This window comes from Ochotona princeps, chromosome 5 (genome assembly GCF_030435755.1).
Source record: "Ochotona princeps isolate mOchPri1 chromosome 5, mOchPri1.hap1, whole genome shotgun sequence".
NCBI lineage: Eukaryota > Metazoa > Chordata > Mammalia > Lagomorpha > Ochotonidae > Ochotona > Ochotona princeps.
Window position 1 is genome coordinate 68,101,386 of NC_080836.1, and position 25,796 is coordinate 68,127,181.

A 25,796-nucleotide genomic window follows, 5' to 3' on the forward strand; every position below is an offset into this window, starting at 1 on the left:
AACTCTTGTCCGTCGAGTTCCTCCGGCTGGCTTCCAGTTCTCAAAGTTTAATTTCTCCCTAGCAGGTTAGAGAATCTAGCTTGTCCCAGCCAGGTTCGCCCCGGGGCACCGACGAGTCGCGCCTCGGGAGCTGCGAAGCGCGGAGACTGCGTCTCGAGCTCACCGGGGGGCGCTGTGCAGCCAGCCCGGGGCGCCGGAGGTGAGTCGGCTCCCGGGGGGGCGGTGGCTCCCGGTGCTGCCGGCGCGCCGAGGGGCGAATCCCAGGCTGCGAGGTCGCCGCCCCCGCCCCTCGGCCGGCCCCTCCGCCTGCCGGCGAGGGGAGTGGCCCCGCTGCCTGCCGGGGCAGCTGAGCACTCCGCAGCCGAGCGCGCACGGGAACCCCGGCCACGGCGCGTGGAGGCGGTGCCGAAGCGCACGGTGCGCACAGTGCTGGCAGCCGCGACGGGAGCCCCGCAACGTCCCCGAGCACCAACGGAGAGTGAGGACGACCCGGAGGTGTAGAGACGCCCGGAGAGGTAGCACGGCTCTTTTCCTTGTCTGCCCTGCTCTTCCCACTGCGGCCCCGCGCCTTTGTGCCCGTGGGCCCCCGACGCCCGCTCGCCAGTGTAGGTCAGTGGGTCTGCTGTGGTCTCCCCGCGGGGAAGCGGCGCTGCAGCGAGAGCCTGCATACACTGGAGGGCGTGGGTGTTTGCGTGTGTAGGGTGGTGATCGTGGCTCCGCAGTGGCTTCGGGTGGGGGGGGGGTGGCGGGAGGGAAGCTGGGATTGGAAACTTAAGTTGGTCTGTCTTTGCCCTGTCCCACCCGGGAAAGTGAAATCTTGGTCTTGCTCGTGTTCATCCTCACTCCTCTGACCCTCAGCTGTGTGGGGCCCGCGGATCCGTAGAAGGACATAGCGTGGCTTCTCCCGGGAAGAAAGAGGAGGGAGAACAATGGGGCGCCCCGAGGAGTGGGGTTCAGGTGCGGTGTTGCTCCTGCGGCTGCTGGGGAGAAAGGGTCCGAGACCACACGGGGCTCTCCGCCCCGCAGCTGCGCTCTCTGCCTTTGTTCCATAGCAGCGGAGGGGGCTGCCCCGGGTCTCGTTTCCTGCCTGGGATGGGATTGATTCACGGTCCCCTAGAGAGAAGGGGAAGGGGAAGGGGAAAGGGAAGGGGGCGGGGCTGGAATGGAAACCTGATGGGGAACGGGAGCCCTGGAGGGTGCTGGGGCTGAGCAGAGTGGAGGGCGGGGGTGATGAGAGCGCGCTGGAGAGTTAATTACAAACACACAACATTTTGTCCCAGCGCCTTGTAGGTTTCTGGAGCTGATATTTGCAGTGCTTTGTTCAGGCTGAGGCGCCGACATTGCTGCAACAAGTTGTGTGCCTGCTGGAGTTTCAGGTGCTCCCCCTGTTAGTTTGCTGAGCAGATCTGGTTAATTACAACGAAAGAAGGCTTTTCTTTCCCTTTTAAAGAAAATATATTTTTAGTAATGTATTAGTGGCGTGTGTGTTTGTGTGTGTGTGTGGATGTTGGTCTGCATGGGTAGGAGATACATTTTGCGGGCTCAGCTTTGGCATCGCATAATTTCCTCCGCTGTGATAGAGTACCCTTGCAGTCTAACAATTTTCCAAGAATGTTGGGGGGAGGGGGAGAGGGAACCACCGGAAAGTTAGAGATTGCTAAATAAATGGATGGGATTATGTAACACTGCACTGAAAAAACCCTTTTACAGTGTGTCCCAGAAAATGCACCCACTGGAGTGTTGAGCTGAGGATCATGACTTTCCAGTGTTGTGTGCATCATCTGGAGCCAGTAAGAGAACACTTTTCATTATGGTGAATGGATTTCTTTTCTTCCTTTCTGTTCTTTTTTTTTTCTTACTAAAGAGAGAGGTAGAATTCAATGTAATATGTCAGGCATTTGTTAAGTGACTCTTTCCTAGATTGGAATCAAGAATCCCAAAAGGATTGGCTGACCCGGAGAGGCAGTCAGGGGGATTGAATGATGTGTGTGCTTTTCAGTGAGGTATTCCAAGCAAAACTGTTTGGGGAGGCGGCTGACCTTTCCAGGCATTCACGGTGTGTGCCTATGGGACACCCGTGGAAGGGTCCCAAAGTCTGGCTGAAGGTTAGGGTTACCACAGTGAGAGTTTAGGAGACATTCAGTTATAGTAGTGGGGTCACAGACAGGGCTGGGAAGTAGTTCAGCGCTGCCTTGCTGGAGAAGCCTGAGGGTCCACCGGTTCAGCTACCCCTTTATGGCTGTTCGCTTTAAGAAGAACCAAGCGTGCAAGCCTCTAAGCCCTAGAAGGCGAGTTGGGAGCTTACTCTAGGGGAAAAAATGCTTCCTGCCCACTAAGTGGTAATGGAAAAGAGCTGCACAAACTACTTGCTGAGGTTTGGCCTTTTCCTGAAGCATGTGGCTGGTTCTTCAGGCCAGGCTGCGAAGCACTGGGACTTGTCCTCAGGAGCCATTGTGATGTGCAGTCCAGGCAGGACATAGCCCACGTGCTAACTACACTGCTTGAGGTCCTGAAGTTCTGCCTGGTTCGCCACTGTGCCACTGGCAGCCAACAGGAACCTTTTGTAGTTGTTGTGGTCGTCCTGCCATTTGGACTTTGTGTTTTTGTTGTGGCTTGCTGTGTAGGATACCGCACAGTTGAGCTTCTCTCATTGTTCACTGGTCAACACACCAAGAAAAAGCAAAGCCTGGAGACCCAGAGTATGGAGGAGCCTTTTGGTAGCTGGCCACTCCCCTGGATACAGGAGTGTGTGATAAGACTAGCCCGGGGCCCCACCCCTACTTGGGGTGACTCATCACTTAGTTAAGCCTGCAGTGAAGGACTGGCTTGGGCTAAGCCTCATTTCTGTGAAGCAATAGGAGGGTCTGACATGGGTGGGAAGAAGGAGGGGGTGGTGGAATTTGGTAAGAGTAAGTACAATTTGTGTTTTTAGAATTTTGGGTGAGTCTCCTCCTTTGCACTTCCATCCTGGTGTATTCTTCTTACTTTCGTAGATTAAATAAAAAAGCTTAATTGATAGACTTTTTAATGCATTTTCATGGATTCTAGTAGTACTATCAGATTCTCAACACACTTTTTGTCCGATTGGGCAAGTTCTCTCAGTTGTATCTTACCACTGCACCATTTAAGGTTTTTTTTTTTCCATTTTTGAATTATATTTTAAAGATGAAAAAGATATTTTATACATTAAAAATGCTAAAAAGGCATAAAATTGTACATATTATCAGAATGTTATGTGACATTTCAGTACATGTGTACATTATGTAATATCGAGTCAAGGTAGTGAAGCACCTAAAATCTTCTAGAATTTCTTTTTTTAAACTAGAAGAATAGACAGCACATTACCATTGCTTGTCATCACGTTACGATGCTCTGAACTTCAGGACTGCCTTCTGTCTGGCTGCCACCTGGTACCTGCCAATCCGTTTTGTTATTTTCAATAGCTGGACATTGGGATTTTAAATAAATAGCTGACCAATAATAAGTACTTGTCATGCACAAAGAGTTTTACATGTGTATATCATTACCTTAACCCTCAGAGCAACTTGATAAAGTGTTAGCACCATTTTATAGTTAAAACTGAGATTTCGAGCAGTTATCATTTCTCTTATTTATTTTTTAAAAGATGTATTGATTTGTTCAAAAGGTAGTTACAAAGAGAGACAAAGATCTTCCGTTCATTGCTTCCCTGCAGTGGCAGTGGATGGCTACTATGGAAGCCAGCAGCCAGTGGCTTCTTTCAGGTCTCCCACATGGGTGGCAGGGATGCAGTCATTCAGTAGGGAACTGAATGGGGAGTGGAGCAACTGGGATTTGAATGAGTGTTCAAATGGGATGCTTGTGTTGCAGGTGGCAGTTTTACCCAGTACGTCACAATGAGGTCTCCAGTATTTTGCCACTTGAACTATACTTGTATCAGGTACCTAGTAAGTGGTGCAGGTTAGATTTGAACTCTGGATTCGAAAGTCCCGTCTCTTGAAGTATACTCTGTATGGTATGATCTCTTTTAATAACAGGATTCACACCAGTTTGATTAATTAGTTCTTTGCAGTTTTCAAGCCATAATTATTGTTATTCATCTTTTCTAAAACCACTGTGAAACAGGTTTGAAAGAGCAGGTAAGCGACAATACAACTCTTCAACTGTATGTATGCAAAGCTGGACGTTATGACCTGTGTGAAAATGCTTTAAGTAAATGGAACTTCTGTTTTAATAGTTAGACTCCCCCATCGCCCCCCTTTATTTTCGTGGCACAGATCCTGGCTTTAATAGCACCTGTGGTCACAGGTGCCGGCCACACTCACCCTGTCCCGGGGAAGTTGTGGTTAACCCCAGCTTTTTAAAAGCAAGTTCTTTTCCTCCAAACATTTAGAAGTGGTAGGATGAAGTTGATGCTAGGTAGTAGTCAAGCACTTTGTATTTCTTGAAGTCCAGTTTAGCCTCTTTCCTATTCCAGCCTTTTCTAGAATGCTGTACTTTGCTCTACACTGAGGCTGCATGCCAGAGGGGTCTTTTGGGAAGAGAACTGAGGAGGAAAGGAATGTGATGATAAAGAGGAAGTGGGACATCAGAATTGGAAACACACGCAGCAGCCGGCCGTGGATTTTCCCAGCACATGCTTCCTGACCTGGCAGTAGCTTTGCCCAGAAAACATTCTTCCGTAGGGAAGTGTCAAGGGTCTTTTCTCTAGTCTCCTCTGAGATCATCCGGTTCCTGAGCTCTATGGGAATGCACATGCCCCAGGAGTTCTGTGCTCGTTGCTTCCCCACAGGAGAAGTGAACTAGTTTGGGAATCAATGTGAAAAAAGGGACGAGAAGGGCGGAATCCATGCTTGGGATGGAGTGAAGACTGCTGGACAGGAGGGATCAGTCCTTGGCCGGGGAAGATTACCAAGTGTAGAAGTAGAATGGAGTTTAATGCTTGGCATGTTGGGTTGTTTACAGATTTCTTAGAATGCTCCTAGGCAAATGAAAAAGTCAACAGTGTTTATTTGTTTGTTTGTTTTCTAACGTAAGAAGTTGAATACTGCAAAGCCTGCCTTGACTTGTTTAATTTTTTAAGCTAGGGAACTTTTCGAGGTGTTCAAAGTCAAAGGCAAAGGTGCCAGTATCTCTAGTCTCCTCAAGCCATTACATTGTTTTCTCTTGGATGTTGGGAGGTACATTTCATTTCTTTTATTCAAATAAGGATTTGTTATTTACTTGAAAGGTAAATTACAGAGAGGATCTTCCAAGTACTGTTTTACTGTGTGAATTGCTACGTTGGAAGTCACCAGGTTTTCCACGTGGGTGATGGGGCCAAGCCCTTGGGCCATTCTTTCCCAGACATATCAGCAGGGAACTGGATTGGAAGTGGAGCAGTGTTACAGTATGGGGAACTGGTGCCACCAATGTCTGCTTCACCTGCTGGGCCACCTTGGTGGTTGGTTCTTTGAGGGGAAGCAGACCCATGCTCCTCTGACTTTTAATGGGGAAGAAGGGATTGGTCGGCAGCATGGTACTCCTATAGCTCTTGTGTCTCTTCAGCGTTCAACACCTCCTTCACTTCCTACTAAGCACACAGTATATCCAAGGCACATGATGTGTTAGACACCCTTCCTGATCAATGGAGGAGCTCCACTGTACCTCCGAGGATGGCACAGCAGGGCACAGTGATGTGCCCAGGGAGCAAATGTTGGAGAAATGAGGAAAACAGCTGTGACAGTGGTGGTGGCTGGTGCTGTGACAATAGCTGCAAATGGGCAGAATCAAGAGAGTAGGAGGAAACAACACAGAGGCGAGCTTCTCTCCTGGCCACAATTTTCTTTTTTCTTTAGGCTAATGCTGTGCAAAGATCCAGGACTCTGATGTGCCATTCATTCTCTGTGCTGGTCCATTCTAGCTGGTGCTGTGCCATTCTGTGGGAGAAGGTTTGGGCGCGGTGTTGGCACCAGTGCCTAGCTGGTGCTGGTCCCCTCCCACTCTTACAGAATTCCATCTCCTGGGGCATCAGCATGACTGTCAGTTGATCCCTGCTGAGGCTGTCAGTGGCCATGTGCAGGTCCCTAGGTTATGGTGAGCCGAAAGTGCCAAGCCCCCACGAACACTGCCGCTGATGGAAGAACTGGGGACTTGCTCTGTGGCTGTCTTCATGGGACTTGCTTTGTGGCCACCCTCAGGGTGGGCACTTCCTCTCTGTTTCTCTGTTTAGTCCTCATTTCTCTGCTTCAGTAGGAGGTATCTGTAGATGGAGGAATTGAGTCACTTGCGCAGGGTCATGCCTTCAGCATTATGTACTTTCTAGAACAACAGGACTGTTGTCAGAAGGTGGGACACCTCAGGCCGCTGTAAGCAGTTTGTTTTAAGCAGTTTGATGGAGAGACCACCTCCAACTATCTCCCTCTCCTGGCTTTATTCTTGGGGCGCTTGGAGTCAGGCTTCTTGCAGGTGTCCTCTGCTGGTCCGGATCTGGGAGAGTGATTGAAGTGCTTCTCACTTTCTCCTTCTTTTCTGGTTCTTGGTCCCCCTGTTTTGCATCCTTCTTTTTCTGTAAAGAAGGAAAACTCAATGAAATCTGGTCTAGCCTGCTAGGGAGAGGCGGAGGAGCCAGGTCTGGGATGTGCCCTGCATTTCAGCTGGTCCTTCTCGGCAGGAGTTCAGTTGCTACCTGGGAGGAGTCTTCGAGGATTTCTTCTCACCTCGACTTTGAGTCTGCTTTGAATTGCAGCTCAGGGTCTGAGGGGTGAGTGAAGTGGAGCCAGTCTTTGCTGCTTTTACTTGAAAGGCAGAGTTACACAGAGAGGGGGAGAAAGAGAGTAATCTCCCATTCACTGGTTCACTCCCCAAATGTTCACAACAGCCAAGGCTGAGCCAGGCTGTATCCAAGAGCCAGCAGCTTCTTCTTGGTCTCCCAGTGGATGCAGGGGCACAAGCACTTGGGTCATCTTCCCCTGCTTCTCCAGGGGCATTAGCTGAGAGCTGGATAAGAGGCGTGGCCAGGTTTTCATCTGGCCTGGGCACCAACGTTCTTCCTTTTCTTATCAGATAAATAACAACACTGATTTTCTAAAAATAGTAGGTGGCCTATCTTCCCTTTGATAGCCTGGAGAGGCCTGAGAGGAAACCAAATCTCAGCCTTCCGGAGACTTCTGGCGCATTCCTGTGCGAATTCAAGAAGCTGTGAGATTGCACAGATGGCTCGATTTCGCCATGTTGAGATGAACTGAACCAGCAGTTCAGAATTGTACACTACAGTTTTTAAATGTGTTATGAAAATGAAATTCAAAGTCCTTAAAGAGTTGTTAGAAAACTGAATTAAAAAACAATGGAAAAGATATTGAGCTACTGGTTTTATTATAGGATGTGTGTACATCTTCTGCTTGGTCATTTGCGCTGGTTTTATGAAGGCATTTTCATACACTGCAGCCACGCACACATACACAAACAAACAAACACACGCACACCAACAACCACCAAGGCAAGATTCTTGCTGATTCCAGTTATATCTTCCAGTGTACACCTTGCTCGGTGCTGCTTCCTTTTAAATTCTGTGTTTTTGGGCCCCAAAAGTGCTATTTGCAGTGTTTAGATTGCAAATAGGCTTGGATCCTAAGTTGATCAGTTTTTCCCTTGCCAGTGGTTCATTCATTGTAGAGCCACAGCCTAAGTGCTTCTTTTGAGAAACACTTTATTTTCATGAGCATCGGGCTTGTGCATTTTGCATGGCTAGTTATTTTTGTGGTCTTCCTGCAGTCTGCTTACCCTGGAGAGTGAAACATCTAGGAAAAAGTTCTCACAGTGGAAGTCTTCATAAAAATATATGAACTGTCCTATTGGGTCAGCTTTCTAGGCATGTAGCTCTTGAACATTCCCAGTGGTGTCACCTCTGAAAAACTTTCATCCCGATATTTCATTTAATCTTGAATTTATTTATTATTGTTATCATCTTTTAAAGATGTATTTACTTTTATTGGAAAGTCAGACATACAGAGAGGAGGAGAGGCAGAGAGAAAGATCCAAAGGTTCACTCCCCAAGTGGCTGCAACAGCTGGAGCTGAGCCAATCAGAAGCTAGAAGCCAGGAGCCAAGAGCCTCCTCGGGGTCTCCCAGGCGGGCACATGGTCCCAGGGCCTTGGGTCTTCCTTGACCAACTTCCCAGGCCACAAGCAGGGAGCTGAATGGAAAGTGGGACCAGTAGGACTAGAATCGGCACCTATATGGGATCCTGGTGCATGCAACTTGAGGACTCCAGTCGCTAGGCTACCATGCCAGGCCTTGTTTATTATTTTTTAGATGTATTTATTTTTACTGGAAAGGCAGATTTACATAGAGAAGGAGAGAGAAGATCTTTCATCTGCTGGTTCACTACCCAGATAGTTGCAAACAGCTGGAATTGAGCCAATCCAAAGCCAGGAGCCAGGAGCTTCTTCCAGATCTCCCATGTACACATAGGATCCTGAGGCTTTGATCTGGCCTCCACTGCTTTCCAGCCGAGAAGCAGGGAGCTGGAAAGAAAGTGGAGCAGCTGGGACATGAACCATTTGGCAGGTGGAAGATTAGTCAATTGAGTCATCTCACTGGCCCCCTGAATTTATTTTTTATTTTGTATTCTATACAGCTCACACCCTCGAAGCTAGAACATGACTGTGTCAGAGTAGTTTTGTTAGAAAGCTCCAACTTTTGGAGAAGCAGAAAGATTGAAAGGGCTATAAGGTCTTCCCAGTAGCTTTGTGTTGTGGTTGGATCTGTTTAGGCTCATGAAATTAACAGGGGACAGATAGGGGAAGTTGATCCTAAGTTTCTCTCTCTTTTTTAATGCTTTTTTTTAATTTTTAAGATTTATTTATTTTTGTTGGAAAGGCAGATTTGCAGAGAGGAGAGACAAAGATCTTCTGTCCACTGGTTCAGTCCCCAAACGGCCACAATAGCTGGAACTGAGCTGATCTGGAGCCAGGAGCCAGGGGCCATCCTTTGCTATTTTCCCAGGGAGTTGGATAGGACGTGGAGCAGCTGGGACACAAACCAGCATCCATATGGGATACTGGCATTTGGAGGTGGAGGATTAGCCAATAGAGCCATTGTGCCAGGCCCAATTTTAAGTCTCTTAATTTCTTGCTCAATTTTCTTCCTGTGGAAATATCTCACTGTCCGTTTCAAAGAAGATCTGAATCTAAGCTTAGTGCCTGTTATTTGATATGGACATTCTTCGACTATTTGCATTTTGTGAATAGCCCTTTCAGCATTATTTTGATTATGGATTTTAGGGTCATGACTTGCTTCTCTTCATTTTCTGTGACCTTTACATCCATTCAGTCAGTTGCCGTGTGTAGGTCACTGCCTTTTCTTTTTCAGATCCTAGGCATTTGTTCTGGTTCAGAGCTTTCAGTTTGAGTGGCCGAAAGTGCGTGACACCCAAAGCAGGTTGTTCCTTGAAAAGTTGGGGAAAAGAAAAAGCCCCATGGGGTTAGTAAATGTTTATGTAAAAATGGATTCCCTGGTCAATACCTGTTGGAATTGCAGGGTGAAACCATTTCAAGCAAGTTGCCTGGCAGAAGGACTTCAATTGGGATTGCAGACTGTGAACTTCCAAGAAGGGGCTTGAGATTTCCCAGGTTCTAACCTGTGAGTATTCTGTTGCTCCGTGGGTGATCATTTGGTGGATTAGTGCTGTTGTGGCCACTGGTTTGTACCACTTGCTGGACCCATCACACTGTTGCTTTCCGTGGGAGCCTCGCTCTGACTCCTCTTCAGCTGCGTCTTGTGTTTTACCGGGCCACTCTGCCACGTCTTTCCTTCTCCCCTAGAGCCCCCGTGCCCCTCACGTGAACACATCTCTCCATACCCAGCTCTGCTGCTCTTCATTGCCTCCCTAAAATCTCTTGCTCTTCTTACTGAAAAAAAGAGGGAAATACTTGCAAACATGTAAGATACTGAAAATAGCATTTTACAACGTTTTTGCTGAAATGGCAGGCATTCACACCAAGTATTGTTCTTTCCATTTGTGTTGACTCCTGCAACACCTGCATGGCCCACTCTGTTAACCCTTTCAACTTGCACAGAGATTTTCCAAGCTTACAAAGAGCGCATTTTGTTTTCACTTGGTGATGTTGGAATTACATTACACTGAGATAGGAATTCAGGGAGAATTGACATCTTTATGATTTCCTGGCTTCCCATCCACAAACCTGATAAACTTCTGTACTTCTTTAGGTCTTTTGTGTTCTTCAAGGATGATTTTAAATGTAATTTAATATGTGGAACTCTTGGATTTTCTTTGTCGAATTTGTGGCAAAGTGCTACAGTTTTCATGGTCATCACAGCTTGGATCACTTAGACGCTTGCTGGCTGGTGTTGCAGGTGTATGAGAAAAGGCTTAATTGTGAACTTATTAGTAAATTATTCTTGATTGATCAAGCTTATGTCTACACCTGTATGTGCCTGAGTTCCTGAAGTCAGGTGTTTCCCAACAGAGCACAAAATAACTTGGCAATTTATCTGAACTTTAACATTCAGTGTGTAAAGTTTGCATAACTTTGTCATGCATACCTCTATAAATAAGTTAGGGGTGACTTTTGGTTCTTTACATGCATTCGTTGGGTGACCAGTGTGTGCCAAGTCCTGGGTCTTCCATGGTGAAGAGGACAGAGGTGGTTTCTGTCCTTAGGGAGGGTGACGGGACTGAGGTACTGCAGAGATGAAAGCAGGTAAGTGTGAATGGACAGAAGTGATGGTAAAGGACAGAGGGGTGAGAAGGAAGGTGGGTGGGAAGAGGGGAGCTTGGAGAGAATGGCCTCATACAGTGGCCTGGAGGCGGGAGGAGCAGGTGTTGGGGAAGGTGGAAGAACTTTCATGAAAGGGACTTGAGAGGCAGCTGCTCTGGGGGGTATCCTCCTAGTGGTGGATTGATGAATTCCATCCAGGTGCACCTTTCTCCTTAGCTGTGATCGTCATACTGGTATTTAGTGGTGTGTAAATTAGGATAACATGGAGGTAGTTTGGGTCACTGGGTCCTCCTACTCTCTGTTTTGCATACACTGCCCCCCCTCCAGTTTGAGTTGCCGTTTTCCCGTTGCACAATAGTGTGGAAGCAATAGGTACTCAGTAAATGCTGTCCTCGTGTTTTCATCTTTCCCCAGGTTGACTGGTGATCCGGTGCTACAGCCCTGAGGTGGAGCTGGGGCAGTGAGTGAGCCAGGATCAAGAGGGGATGCACTCCCCATTCCCTAGAATGTGTGTGGCCAAGCTAGAATGTTTGCCCTGCTATGTGCATTCCATGCGCCTTTGACTTTAGGTCAGGGAGCACCTCAGCTGCCACTGCAGTCACACCAGTGGCCCCTTGCCCAGGTCTGCTCAGGAGAGGCTGCTGTGGGGGATCTTGACTGGGCCCACCTGTGGCGCTTCCAGGCTCCCAGCCCTCTCCCTTATCCCACCCCTCTCTGTCCAGACACGCCCAGGGCTTGGCCCTTGCCCTTTGGCAGGATAGCAAAGAGGATACACATCTTACTTCCTCTGGGATTGCTGCTGTTTTCAGCCATCAAGGCTGTGCACCGGGGCCAGCGATGTCTTGATGTTGATAGGAGTCCACTCTTTGGTAAGCCACAGTGGGTGCAATGGTTTGGGGCTGGTTTGGGAGACAGTGTTGGTTTTAAAATTTGACTCTTCTGACTAGTATTAGTAGCATCAGTCCCTTTCTTAGAGCTTGTTACTTAATCCTTGCCCACCTTGATTTTTTTCAACTGCAAAATAAGGGTACTAGTAGAGCCTCCTTGTTTGGGTAGTAGTAGCAAACCTAAGAGTTTACCTGTGTGCAGTCATTACAGGGCACAGGGATGTTAGCCCTTTCTGCTACATCTTCCCTGAAGTGGATTCCTGGGTTTTTCCCGGCCCCCCATCCTGCCATGTAACACTCAACTCTGAATCTAAGTGGGGCAGTTAATTTAAGCTATGGTGTGGGGCTTCAGCCATTCCTTTGCAAAAATATATAGGGAGATAGCAAAGAAAGAAGCCACATGTCAACAATGGTTGTGTTAGGGTTGAGGTGACTTTTGCTGTGGCCTCTCTTAAATAAGATATCTGTAATCTGGAATGCTACCTCTGAACTACTAAGAATATATTGAAGTCATAGGGAGAGAGCTAAGGCTGGCTGTTGCCCTGGTGGATTGCTGAAGAGGCAGAAGCAGGTGGGAAGGGCAGAGAGGTGCTCACAGGTGAAATAGTTTGACTTTGGAGTTTAAAAACCTTTATTAGAAGATCCCCCCAAAGTTAGAAGTGGCAGTGTTGATCCTTCGCAAACCCCACTTTTTTCAAATGTGTTTTTCACCTTTCATTCCCCATTTGATCTCTTCCTGTGTTTCCTTGGTGGGCCTCTGGGCATCTTTTCATCTCCTGATCACCGCTTCCTACTCTGTTACCTTGCCAGTTGCTCCCCTTCCCCAACTATCTATCTTTGCTTGCAGTCATACAGAAAGGATGCCCTCATTTCCTCAATCCAAAACAAAGACTAAGTCTGTAACTTTCAGTGGAAAAACAGACAAGTGTACGTTTTCACCTTCAGAAATTCAAATTGTTACCTTTTATGTTCTCACACCTGAAATTCATTAGTTAGTTAACAGCCGAAGGCTGTATTACCTTCTGAGCATCTGCGGCTTCCCCAGCTGTGAGGGCTCTTGGGAAGCAGAGAAGCTGGAAGGAAAGAAGATGGGAATGCTGCAGCTAAATTTTTCCTCCTGGCCTGTTTTGCTTAGACTTTCTGTGTTGCTACCATTTTGGTATGTGTCAGAATTTTTAAACTTTTCCAAACTGGAAGAACAGAATTCTGGAAAATTACCAAAATACTTTTTTTTTTTTTTTGGTATGAAGAAACCATTCCAGATCTGACAAATTTCCTCAAAAGCCCATTGATTTTAATTACTTCTGTGAAAAGTTCACTGAGCTTTCCAGCCTGCCTTTCATGCTCTGTGTAATTGTCAGTGGGAAAATGGGCTTTCTTGTGAAACTTGTTTACCTGTAACAGTTTGTTGTGAGGCAGTGGCATTTTGTATCTCAAAAAGATCTTGGCATGGATTTACAAGATGACGCGGCTTACAGCAAGGCAAGCTGTTGGGGTAAATGTTGCTGATTTTGATGAGACTGCACACTGTATGTGAAATATATTTGGGGTACATAAATGGAGGTAAGGTGATGTCTTTCCATGCCGTATACCACTCTTTGTGATGTGTTTTTAATTTTCAATTGCAAATTCTTAGTTTGAGTATAATATAAAATTTTACATCATTTCTGTTTTAAGGAAGTCTGGTACAACTGCAGTAAAATCTAGATTTATAGAATGAGCATAAATAGGATTTAGAATTTTTGGGGAAAGAATTCATAAGTTTGGTTTTTTTTCCTAAGATTCATCATTTTTGAAAGGCAGATTTTTACAGAGGGGGAGGGAGAGAGAGAAAGGTCTTCTATCTGCTGGTTCACTCTCCAAATGGCCACAACAGCCAGAGCTGATCTGATTCAAAGCCAGGAGCAGAGTCCAGAGGACTTGGGCCATCCTCCTCTGCTTTCCCAGGCCACAAGTAGAGAGCTCTGTCAGAAGTGTAAACTAATGACCTTATGGGATGTTGGTGCTGCAGGGCGAAGGATTAACTTAAGGTTTATTTATTTGAAAGGTGGATTTACAGAGAGGGAGAGGTGCAGAGAGCGTAAGGGAAGGAGATGTAGAGTTATTTCATTTGCTAGTTCACTCCCCAAATTTGTGTATAGGCTGGGAGCTTCGTCTGGGATCTACAGGCTTCTTTCTTTGCTACCTCCCTATATATTTTGCAAAGGAATGGCTGAAGTCCCACCCTGTACACCCTGTATAGGCGGGTGCAGGGGCCCAAGCACTTGGCCTGGCTTCCTCTGCTTTCCCAGGTGCATAGCAGGGAGCTGATTTGGAAGTGGAGCAGCTGGGATTGCTACCGGCTTTACCCACTTGACGGCCTCACCCACAACACTGACTCCTACGATTCTTAAGTTAGAAATAGCATGTGCTCCTTTTGAGGGAGGGCAGCCTTTCTGGGAGGAAAGGGCTGCTCTTCGGGTTTTATCACAGAGCCACAGAGATATTGGCATGACCTTGCCCGTATGTTCTCATTTTATTCACACCTGTGTCACGGAGCACAGAGTTAGTTTAGTTCGGGCATAAGAATAAAGCATTGAGTGTTGAGCAAATAATGGTACTGCTAATTGTCAACCCAGCCTCTACACTTGACATCTGTTACTGGTTTGAAAAACGCAAACACAAAAGTTTAGGTAAAATGTTAAAGGAAACGTGCCTTCTTTTTCACCCTTTGAGGTGGCCTGTTTGAATGTTGTGGATTCTAGTCTGTAACCCCTGACTGCTTCTCTGCTCACTGGGGGAGAATGCTCCTTCTTTACCAGATAGTTGTTGAGTCTGGTGGATTTTTGGTGTATTGTTCGTTTCAGCTTTCTGATTTCTGCCTCCTGTGTTACAGTTGCCCTCTTGGCAGCAGTTTCTGGCGATCTTTTCTTCCTAGAACACAGTAACTGTGGCAGATGTTGGGAGCCCTGTTCTGTATTTGTGCAGCTGTTAGTATGGGCATTTGGATTTCTTGAAAGAATCAGTTTTGAGGACCTTGTGCTGAGGGCTGTAAGTATAGTAGAATTTAGGGAGAAACTTTATTTTATTGGCTTTGCACTGGTATTGCAACAGATGGAGCAGGGAGGAGGAATGGCAGTGCAGGGCGCATGGAAGTTCTACAGCAGGCTTTCTCCTAGCTCCAAAAGGAAGTTCAAGATCACTGCAACTGTTTTTTGGAAAATTTGTATTAGGGAGTCACTTTAAGAATGTTGCACAAAGTTTGGAAAACAGTGTTAAAAATACTTATGAGCCTACTACCCTAAAATACCAACTGTGATCATTTCTGAATGTTCCTTCCCAAGCTTTTAATCAGTAGGTGTTAAAATATGATTGTAATCATAGGAGGCGTATATTTTCAATATTGCTGCATAGTTTCTGGAATACATCTGATAGTTATGCATAAATTCTGGGAACTGTTTTTCTGTAACATCTCTATTTTTGGGTATTTGGGTTCTACCATTTTGCTGTTAAAATTATGGCATGATGAAGGCTTTTGCACATATAACCTTTTCCATGTTTTAGGTGATTGTCTGACAGCAGGTATGGAGAATGAGATGTTTGGGTTAGAGGTTGTTGGGCACACTTTGATGTATCTGTGTGTAATCATGAGCAGCATGTAGTGACTGGATGGAAGATGAACATTGGAGTCTGAGTAGCTCCAGGTTCCTGGCTTGCGTGATCTCAGCAATGGTTGGCATAGACATAAATTATAAATGAGAGATTCAGTGTGGGATGGCCACCAGGGGGTTAGGGGGAAGGCTCTGCTGGCCACTGAAATGCAAGGTGGGGAGCTCAGAAAGTAGTCAGCGCTTGGATCCAGATGGAACTCTCCCCGATATCTAGGTGTGGCTGGAGTGGTGGCTGTTGTAGGAGCATGTAGAAAGTTGCATGAGCGGAAAGGAAGGTGGATGATTGACTTCTGGGAAGAAGTTTTGTACCAAGTGAAGGAGGAAGAAGCCACTGGAGGGAATTAGGAGTGAGAGGGGTGAGTAAGGAGATCTCAAAATGACTGCATGTTAGCCAGGGCAGGAGGGAGTGTGATGGGCAGCTGGTGGTGACATTGGTTTTGGAGCAGTTGTCATGACATGAACTGAGTGGTGGGAGCCTAGGAAGGGTAGCCCTTGTCCAGTGTGGGCTGTTAGCATCAGAAACCTCAGCTGCAGCGAAGAAGGAAAGGTAGGCAAAGACTGGAGGGGATGCAAGATGGTATGTGTCTGCTAGGTCTGTTCTAAGAAGTACTGCAGACTGAGTACCTGGCACCATGGGAATTCTTTTTCTCACCAGTTGGACGCTAGAATTCTAAGGTCAAGATACTGTCGTCGGGTTTGGTTGATTTCCTGAGTCCCTTCTTGACTTGCAGCTTGCTTTTTGTTCTCTTGGTCCTCTCATGATGTTCCTTTGGTCTGTCTTTTCTGTGTCTTGATCTCTTACACCCTCATCGTTGTCTTTTAACTTTAAGCTTTAAATGCTCTGTCTTCAAGTATGATTTCTTTTTGTTTTTGAGGGACTGGGTATTAGGCCTTCAACATCCAACCCTTTAGACATTTGGGGGGATGTAGCTCAGACCCTAACAGATGGATTCCAAATCCAGGGATCTGCCAGCCTGCCTTCTTACCCCACACTGTTGACCATCTGTCTGCTTCTCTTGGTCAAGTTCTGGTTCCTTGGTTCTGGTGGTCCCTGCTCTTCATTGATTTGATCTGCTCTTCTGGCCCTTCAGGGTCCAGGTTTTGCTATCTTGGGACCTTGGCCCTCTTGCTTCCCTGGAATCAAGTTCATCTGTTAGCCTGCAGCTTCCTCTTCAGCCATAGCTCCAACTCCTAGAGCAAAGTCTACTCCTTTGTGTCAGGGAGCCACTAGTGAGTTTAATTTGAGGATGAGACCGAAACTGTGGTGTCATTCTCTCCTTGCAGTTGCACTTTTCTTTATCAGCTGACAGGTGAAAAGAACCAAAAATATATAAAGAGAATATTGATTCTAGGACATAGTTCAATGAAAATGTTTAATTTTTTTTTTCTTTCGTTAGAGTTTGGTTTTAAGACCCTATGTTGATAAAACTTAGTCTGAGTAGATAGCTGTCCCAGTAGATTCTGGGGCCAGATAGGATATCACTGTCTTTTTCTTGATGTTTTTTGATGTGTGTTTTTGCCGACAAGGCTGTGTAGAGGTTAAGGTGATGTTACTTGATACTGGGCCAGAAGCCCTAATAATCCTGGTATGGGTGAAGGGCTTGGGCTGACTTGTGTGCTTTGCCACTGAAGCTGTATTTTTTTTTCATCATGTTGGATTTGGTGTATATGTTTATGTGATTGTCTGAGTCCGTTTTCTGTCACTATGACAAAATACCAAAAAACCAAAAGACCCAAAAAACAAACAAAACCCAAAAAACTGATTGTGGCTCCTGGTTCTGAAGTTGAAGGGTGGGGTGCTGAGGTCCATTCTCTAGAACTGATCCATTACCAGGGGAAGTAGCCCCACTCCTGGTAATGACAAGTCACCTCATAAAGGTCTACCGTTCTCAACCCTTTTCTGTTGGGGAAGTTAATCTGTCATATGAGGATAAACTCCATTAAAACATGGCAGTATGTTCCTGTGGGGTGTAAATTTCATTGTGCTGAAATTTGCCAGTGTCATTTCTACATAAAGGATCATCTTTTTTTTTTTAATGAATGGATTTTCTGTTTGCCTATTTAGAATTGAAGTACCTAGGGTTTTGTTTTGGTCTGTTTTGTTTTAGGAACTTTGGCTATTTTCACGAGTGTGAAGTTCCTTTTGAGAGGAACACTTAGAAAATTTTTGAAGAAATGTGGTTTTCTTTTTTTTTTTTTTTTTAAAGATTTATTCATTTTATTACAGCCAGATATACACAGAGGAGAGACAGAGAGGAAGATCTTCCATCCGATGATTCACTCCCCAAGTGAGCCGCAACGGGCTGATGCGCGCCGATCCGAAGCCGGGAACCAGGAACCTCTTCCGGGTCTCCCACACGGGTGCAGTGTCCCAAAGCATTGGGCCGTCCTCAACTGCTTTCCCAGGCCACAAGCAGGGAGCTGGATGGGAAGTGGAGCTGCCGGGATTAGAACCGGCGCCCATATGGGATCCCGGGGCTTTCAAGGCGAGGACTTTAGCCGCTAGGCCACGCCGCCGGGCCCAGAAATGTGGTTTTCAAGTATGAAACACCAACTTAGTTTTCAATAGGAACTTACATGTTTGTTCTTTCTATCTTTGAGAGCCAGGTTATGTAATGACAGTTGGCCTTGTATTCTTGACTCTGTGCCTGGCTATGGACTTGAAGTGCAATTTTTGTGCTTTATTAGATCACTTAAGCGCTTAAACCTATACATTTAAGACAAAGCAAATATGGCCATAGGATATAGTTTTTCAAAGCCACTTAGATTTTAAGTCTAGTAATGTGATCCCTCTATTCATTCTTAGAATGATGGAGATTCACAACTTTAAAAAACAGAACTTGCTCTTACCAAACCTCAAGGCTAGCTGGAGTAGTTGGTGTCCTGTTTTCCTCCTTCAGGTGTGTCTGCTGAACACACACACACACCCCTGCTCAGAGAACTGCTCTGTCTTGTACTCCTGGCTCTGTTCCTGCTCTTTGAGACAGATGTTCATCCAGACTCAGCTGTAATTCTTTTGAATCTGTATGGGCCAGCTATGTTTGTTTCTTTAATGATTTCAAGTGGGTGTGCAGAAATAATGATTGTTATCAATGAAATTTCATCTGCCTTGGAAACTGCTCCATCAGAGTTCCTCAAAATGATTGAACCCATAGAGAAGGGGCTGAGATGACTGAAGATTTTGAGGCCATCATGAAGTAGCAGTGTCCTCATTAACACTGGTTGTCCTTCAGGGTTGGCAGGTCCTGTTGTGATTATGGAAAGCCTGGAAGTGTGACTGGCACACAGCAGTAAACCATGCTCCCACGGTGTCCACCATGACACAGGGGGTGGCCTTGCCCTTACTCCAGGACACTGGACTGTCTGGAGCAGTGCCTTCTAGAACATTGGCATTGCCTGTGGCCAAAGAACAACCTGCTGCAATGGACTTACTGGCTGTGTCCCTGAAGTCAGCCTGCTGGGGATGTGTAATTTAACTGTGGTGAAAGTTGCTGGAGTTTGCCAAGAGAAGTACATTGTTTCCCGGGTTTCTGCATAGCTCTGCATTCTTTATGGAAATTGGACCTGGAGGATGGTGCCTACAGAGTACTACTGTCAGTGGCCATATACTGAGGGAGGAACTTTGGCATGTCAGTGAAAGATTGGCAAATAAATGTATGTTTATAGGCATAACTTAAAATAATGTTTAGGTTTTGTTCATTTTCATGATTTCCAAAGAAAGAAAATGTCAGTCCTAACACATTTGGGTAAGAGGGCCTCTGTTTTAGTCTTATATCCTCCTGTCAGTCTTACACTGTCCACCAGATAGTTTCCTGACTTTGCTAATGGACTCATCTATGATTTCTCTTGGCATTTTTCCTCCTGTTTCATTTCCATCAGTGCCAGCTGAGTTCTTATTTCTGAATTCTTAGGTTTTTGCTCCTGCTACATTCCTTGCTGCAGCGTGTGTACTTTTGTTTAATTAACGGCCGGTGTTGCGGCATAGTGGGGAAGGCCACCACCTGTGATGCTGCCATCTCCTTTGGGCACTGGTGTTTCCAACTGCTCCACTTCTGATCCAGCTCTCTGCTTATGTTCTTATAAAAGCAGTGTAGGATGACTCAAGTGTTTGGGCCCCTACCAACCACCTGGGAGACCCAGGTTTGGCCCACACTGGTCATATTGCCATTTGGGTAGTGAATCGGGATGGAAGAACTTGCCCTTCCTCTGTCCTTTGTGATACTGACTTTCAAATAAATCCTTATTTATTTAAATTTTTTTTAAAGATTTATTTTTTTTTTAATTGGAAGATCAATTACAGAGAATGAGAGACAAAGATTTTCAATCTGCTGGTTCACTCCCCAAGAAGCCACAATGGCCAGAGCTGAGCCAATCTGTCTGAAGCTAGGAGCCAGGAGCTTCTTCTGGGTCTCCCATGCAGTTGCGGGGTCCCAAGGCTTTGGGCCATGCTCTACTGCTTTCCCAGGCCACAACCAGGGAGCTAGATGGGAAGTAGAGCTGGCTGGGACATGAAACGGTGCCCATATGGGATCCTGGCATGTGCAAGGTGAGGACTTTAGCCGCTAGGCTAAAGTGAAAAGAAAAGGTACCTTATGGTACAAACACAATCCCACAAGAGCTCAACTTGAGTATCTGCTTTCCCCTTTAGCCTCCTTGTTCAGTGTGCAAGTTAACTAGTTGGCATGGAACAGTCCTTCTTACATCCTGCCACAGTCCCAACAAATTTGCACCATTTATGTCATTTAAACCTCTCTTGTGTTTTCCTCGTTTCTGTCCCTGTCATCTCTATGTAATGGCTGTCTTTGATTTCTGGTTCCACGAGACAATCACCAGTGACTGCCAGCCTCCCTTGGATGTGGACATGGGAGGTAGGCCGGGAATCCTGCCTGCTCCTCTGCCATGAGTTCTTGCCTCTCCAGTGTTGGCGAGCTCCCTGGCTCTGTCTTCCAGCCTGGTCTCAGCTTACAGTTCATGACCCACCAAGCACTATCCCAGAACCTTTCTTGCCATTCTGCCTTGTCATGGTCTTATGAATATAGTTTGCATGTTTTGCTCTAATGCTCTTTTCTATTTAATCACATGCTAATCATCCTACAAGGTCAGGGTCAGCTTTCACCTCTGGTCTACCAATGCTGAGACAATAGCTCCACTATAGTCCTTATTTTAAGGTGAGATGAACTACCTGAGCCCCTTGTATTGGTTATACTGCTTTGAAGTGTTTTGTTTTCTCAGCTAGACTGTGAGTGGCTAGAATGCGGTACATGGATCGCTCATTTTTATTTCTTTGTACCTGCCCAGTGCCTTGTGTATACTACCAGGTACCTGGGTCAGAGCAGTGGATTGTGATAGAATGGAGCTGGGAGTATTTGATCCAGTGATACAAAGTTACTACAAAAAAAGTTCATGGGAAAAGTGGAATTAAAATTATTTTCTTTTGGTGTAGAAAACTTTTGAAGTCTGTGCATAACTTTTTCATGATACTCATTTTCCGTGATTTTTGTAAAGACCGCACGTAGGCTCCACAATGGAAGCCAAGGCTGCCTTCCAGCCAAAGGATATTGACCTACTTTCCCCTTATCTGTGTGCAAAATATTTGTTGTACTTAGTGTGTTCTCCCTGTCACAGCGGATGTTTGTCTGTTTCGTATGAACTGAATGCTAAAGTGCGAGTTAAATCAGTGGAAAACGCAATGGAGAAGGCAAGTTGGTAAGCATTTTTAATTTCTAAACTGGAGGGACCTTATACTTAGGTCATTTAAAAAGAATTCTGTAATTTTTTCCATCTCCCTCCTTCTCTATCCATCTATTGAAAGAGGTACTTAAAGGTTAAAATTATAACGTTTTAGTTTTATGCCTTTTAATTTGTTGGCTTGCGATTTAATGATGTATTCTGAGAACCCCTTTATTTGATAGACCACTTGCAGAAGAAAGTGGACTTCTCTTCACCAGGCTTTCCAGTGAAGTTTAGTACTGAATGTTTTCTTTTTTACCAGAATGTCCCTTGGAGTTTTGTTGTATGACTTTGTACGTGATCACAGCTGATCAATGTCTAAAAGCATTGTGGCTTAATGAGTGTGTTATATTCAAGAAAGACGTGTGTGTGTGTGTATGCCTCATTGTGTGAGTGGGGAGCATTTGTATCCTTTTATAAATAACAGCAATAACTACTGTAGCCTAGAGAACTTTTGGATACTACCACACTTCAAATTTAGTTAACATCTGTAAATTGCAAATTTTGTAAATGAAAGTTTCAGTAGATGTTTCATGCATGATTTAAAGCTGGATATACCCCAATTGTATAGCTTTTTCTTCATAAATATTTCTGAGTGTATTTGGAGATACATGAGAATCATGGGGCTTCTGATTCTAAGTCATGTTTCTAACATTCGAAAAACTAAAAATTGACCCAGAAGATGCTTCCGATCTCTAATATAATTGTTTTAATCAGCTTAGGTGCATAGTGCACTGGGGCCCACTTAACTGTTTTCTTTAAAAATTCTTTCTAAATGACAAAGTAGTTTTGTCTTCTCAATTTACATGATCAGTGTCTTTTTTGGACCATCTTGGCTATTTCTGTTTGATCACTTCTCAACTAATAAACATTCATGAAATCCTAATGTAAATGTATAAACCTCACTCGCTTTTGTTTACATAGTTTATTAGACTTGATTTTAGTGGGTAACTGCCTGAGGAAAAAGCTTCTGAATTTTTGTTAGTTTTCTGTTAATCACGAGTATGAAGACAATACTGGAGCTGCCCTGTTGAGTAATTTCTCTTTTTCTCTCACAGGTAGGTTTCTTAATTAGCAGTGTTCGAACACATTGCTTTTGTCCTATTAGATTAATTTTAAAACATTGCCTGTGCAGTTTTGAATCTCTACCAGGTTGTAGACTCGCACACCTGGAGAGCTCTCACGCGTGGCTCGGTGGCTGTACTCTTTCTGTTGGATGGTTGGGAACTTTTTTGGATGGTGGTGTCAGCACAGAAGGAGTTGTTCGCTTTGCTTCTGAGTTTCTGTCATCAAGAAAGGCTTTTTGTGGCCTGGTGTTTACTGGCTTTTTGGTTTTTAACATTCTTTATAACCCAAAAATGAGAAACTCAGAGTTTCCAGAGTTAAACTTTTTATTTTGGTGGTGGTTCTTGAGTCAACAGCCAAGCAGCTGAGTCAGAATTTGGGGAGATGATGTGTAGTATGCTTCTATTGGGAAACTGAGGCACTGTTACCCTGGGTCTCACCATGAGCTTGCTGCAGAGCTGGGTTTGCAACCCACGTATTCTGGGTTTTTCCAGAACTGCTGTGATCATTCCTGGCTCTAGCCTGTGCAGAATGCTGAAGTTGCTGTTCCACTGTCGGGAAGCTTGCTTCCTCACCCCAGTACGTGTCTCTCCATCAGCCCTGCAAAGAGCCCGTGAGGCGGGAAGATCCATGTTTTCCAAAAAAGTTAGGCCCCAGCGCGTCTCTTCAGGCTGCTTTATGTGTGTCTTTGTTCACTTAGCTGTTTGCACAGATTATCAGGAGTCCCCCAGATGTCAATGAGTGGAGGCAGTTCTATGTGAGTGCCTGCCAGGTGCAATTTGCTGTGCTTCTAATTATGATGGGTGAACACTTTGAGTGTGTGGATGATCTGATTAAGGACAGAGGGGTGTTCTGCCGGCAGTGGAAATGGGGAGAGAGTGCAGGAAGAGGAACCCTTTGCTAAGGACATCAGTTATGGAACTAGATAGGGGCCTTCTGATTAGTAAGCCAATTCATTTGGTTTTCCCCTGGTGGCTGTGTTCAGTTTAATCATTACTGGCCATTCTTGGTGTTTGTGTACTTGCCAGGAACAAATCAGAGCCCTGGGGTATACCATTACATTTAAGCAGTTTTACATTCATCTAGGGGTTCCAAGTTCTTGATCCTGCCAACCCAAACACAGTTGACTTCTTGGATGATTATTATTTGGGATCTGCCTTGAGGGAGCGAATTGAGAAGTCTGTGGGTTATAATTAGCACATTCCCCTGTATAGCTGAGTTAGTGTTTCTGGATAGAATGGTGGTTTATAGTTTTTGGCTGCATTGTCCTGCAGGAACCCATCCCCCTTTTCAGACATTAGCTCATTAACTCTCATAACATTTACTAGTTGTGTAGTGTGACTATGGATTCTGCACTGAAGCCAGGGTTTCTTGCTGCCTGCTCCAGACCTCCTGGGGTGGTGGCAAGCGAGGGGTGCCATGGTCTGCGTAGAGCAGTTGGAGAGGATGGAGGATGACGTGGCTTTCAGATCCAGCATGGGGGAGAAGGGCCTCTCGGGGACTTTCAGACCCAGCGTCAGGGAGCTGTCCCTCTTTGAAGTTTCCTGGCCTTTGGCAGCCATTCTTGCCATGACTCTGCAGAGCTTGCTTGGGGAAATGACCGCGGGGACAGTGATGTTGGCTGCCTTTCTTCCTGAGGGTATTGAACCCATGGAAAGTCTATTGCAAACGTGGCAACTCTGTGGGTTGGTCACCTGCACACCCTAACAGAGGACAGGAATAAAGTGCAAGTGGGACCTTTAGGCTTAGAAGAAGAAAAGGGAACAGGGGGAGAGGGTGCTAGCTTTTGCTGAGTTTGCTTTGTCATTCAGTGTGCCTAACAGTGCTGTAAAGTGGATGTTGTCATCCCCGGCTGTTCAGACCAGAAAGCTGCATTCCAGAGATGAGTTCCCTTGGATGCAAGCCTGGGCTGTGATTCCAGCATCTGTGCTATCCCCTGTTGGCGTGGGTTGAAAGGTGCTTTGTGGTGGACCATGGCTGTAAAGCTTCTGTAGTGGTTTTTTTTTTTTTTTTTTTTTTTTTTTTTAACTCACAGGAGTGTTCTACAGAGGACTCAGAAAATAGATGGAAGGGTATTATATTTGTTTTCCATTTACTCTTCTAACAATACTTCAGGCTGGGCACTTTATATAGGATAGAGGTTAATCTAGCTCACAGTTTTGGAGGTTGAAAATCCAAGCAGCATAGAGCCGCCTGTAGCCTGGGGGCCCCTGACTGTGCCATGTCGGTGCCAAGGCATGATGGCGGTAGCAGGAGGGAGATCTCTACAGGGAGGAAGCCAGGGAGTGGGAAGCAGCCTGTACAGACCTTCTGCTTGACCCCGCCCCTAACACCTGCAGCCTCTCATCATCCCTCATTGAAGACTGAGGCACATCCACATCATAGCAGATGGGCATCACATAAATGTCAAAGCCCATGGTCTCTGTCTCAGTCAGGAGGGCTCCATCCAGAAACCAGGTGCGTGACATGGCGACACCTCTGGGACCTGTGTTTTTTTTGTTTGTTCCTCTGTTGAAAGAAGGTTTTATGTGGGACCCCCAAGGGTCTGTCCCTGCTCTTCATTCCATCATTTTGTTCATGTGTCAGAATAGTTGGCAGTTGGTAATAGCCAACCTATAATACTGTTAAAGCAGACGCTGTTAGTTTTGACTCCAAAGTTCTTCTCATTAATCAAATGGTGTCCTTATATTTGTCATACTCACTTTCCATAGTAAGAAAACATGCTCTCTTCCCTCTCTGAACTTGTTGATTTACAAGCTTAATTCTAGTTGCTGCCCCTAAAATCCTTAATAACTGGCCTCTGGGCCCAGGATTGAGGGTGGCCCTGTTCCTAACTGACAGCTTTTGTTGATGATGCTAGTGTTTCCCTTCCAGAAAGAAGGTGACCTTGACTTTGATCCTGGGTGGTTCCTGGCTTGAGGAGACGCCCTCTGTGATGTTAACCTTAGGTATCCAGAATGTGGGATTCACTGCCTCCCATGCTTAGAGCCTTTTTAAGGGTTGCCTATTGGCTGTACAGTGTTCTGGGCTTCCATTTGCTTTTATCTGCTGGTTTGTTTTCAACTTGTTCAAAGCTATTCGATTTCCTCATCACCTGTTGGTTTAAGGTCCTTTGTATTATTAGGGCATTCGAACATAACAATATATTGTATGAAAATTGCCCAGGAGCTGTGCTTGTTCCCTTTCCTAACCCAAGACTAACAAAAGCCTTGCTGGAGAAAGGTGAGAGGGTGGGGTGGACACTCGCGTATAGGGCTTTTAACCATGGCAAGAAGAATGGAAAATTGGATAAGAGTAGTTTGTGAAGTCAGTGCTGGGAATCGACAGGCCTTCTTGTGTGTGAGTAGGAGTGGAAACTGGCATCAGCTGAACCTTCTCAGAGTGCCCCGATGGTTCTTTGTGGGCCTCAGGCCTCGCTCCATTGAGACCCCCACTGCTGGAGTAGGTTGCCCTAAAGAGTCCAGTTTTCATTCTAGTTGCCCTGTAGATTGGTCAATGCTGTGTTTTCTCAGTTGAGTCCTTCATGTGCATGTGCTGGGGCTTTCCGATTCTCTTTTGCTTCTATGGCTGGCTAGGAAAGGTAGAGATTATAGGGGGAATGAAAAAGAAAAACTACTTTTAGGTGAGAAAATGGGGTATGCCTTTTCAATGCGTGTTTTTCCCACTAGCCTTTATGTCACTGTCCCCCATGCTGATCACTCTGCCAGCCGGTGGGGCCTTAATGTAGCACACAGTCCTGCTTTCTGTAGGGCAGCAGCATGCAG

The 25,796-nt window shown here is 45.7% G+C and overlaps 1 protein-coding gene across 4 annotated transcripts in view; it reads left to right on the forward strand.

Moving 5' to 3' along the window:
• The first annotated feature begins 304 nt into the window (after nt 1-304).
• Nucleotides 305-25,796, forward strand: part of MYO1B (myosin IB) — a 173,301-nt gene continuing 147,809 nt past the window's right edge. For 3 of the 4 annotated variants that reach the window (XM_058664746.1, XM_058664748.1, XM_058664749.1), the window contains exon 1: nt 306-609. The gene's annotated coding sequence lies outside the window, so the exon portion shown is untranslated. Of the gene's footprint in view, nt 610-25,796 lie in introns of all 4 variants that reach the window. The other variant, XM_058664747.1, reaches the window with a different exon arrangement.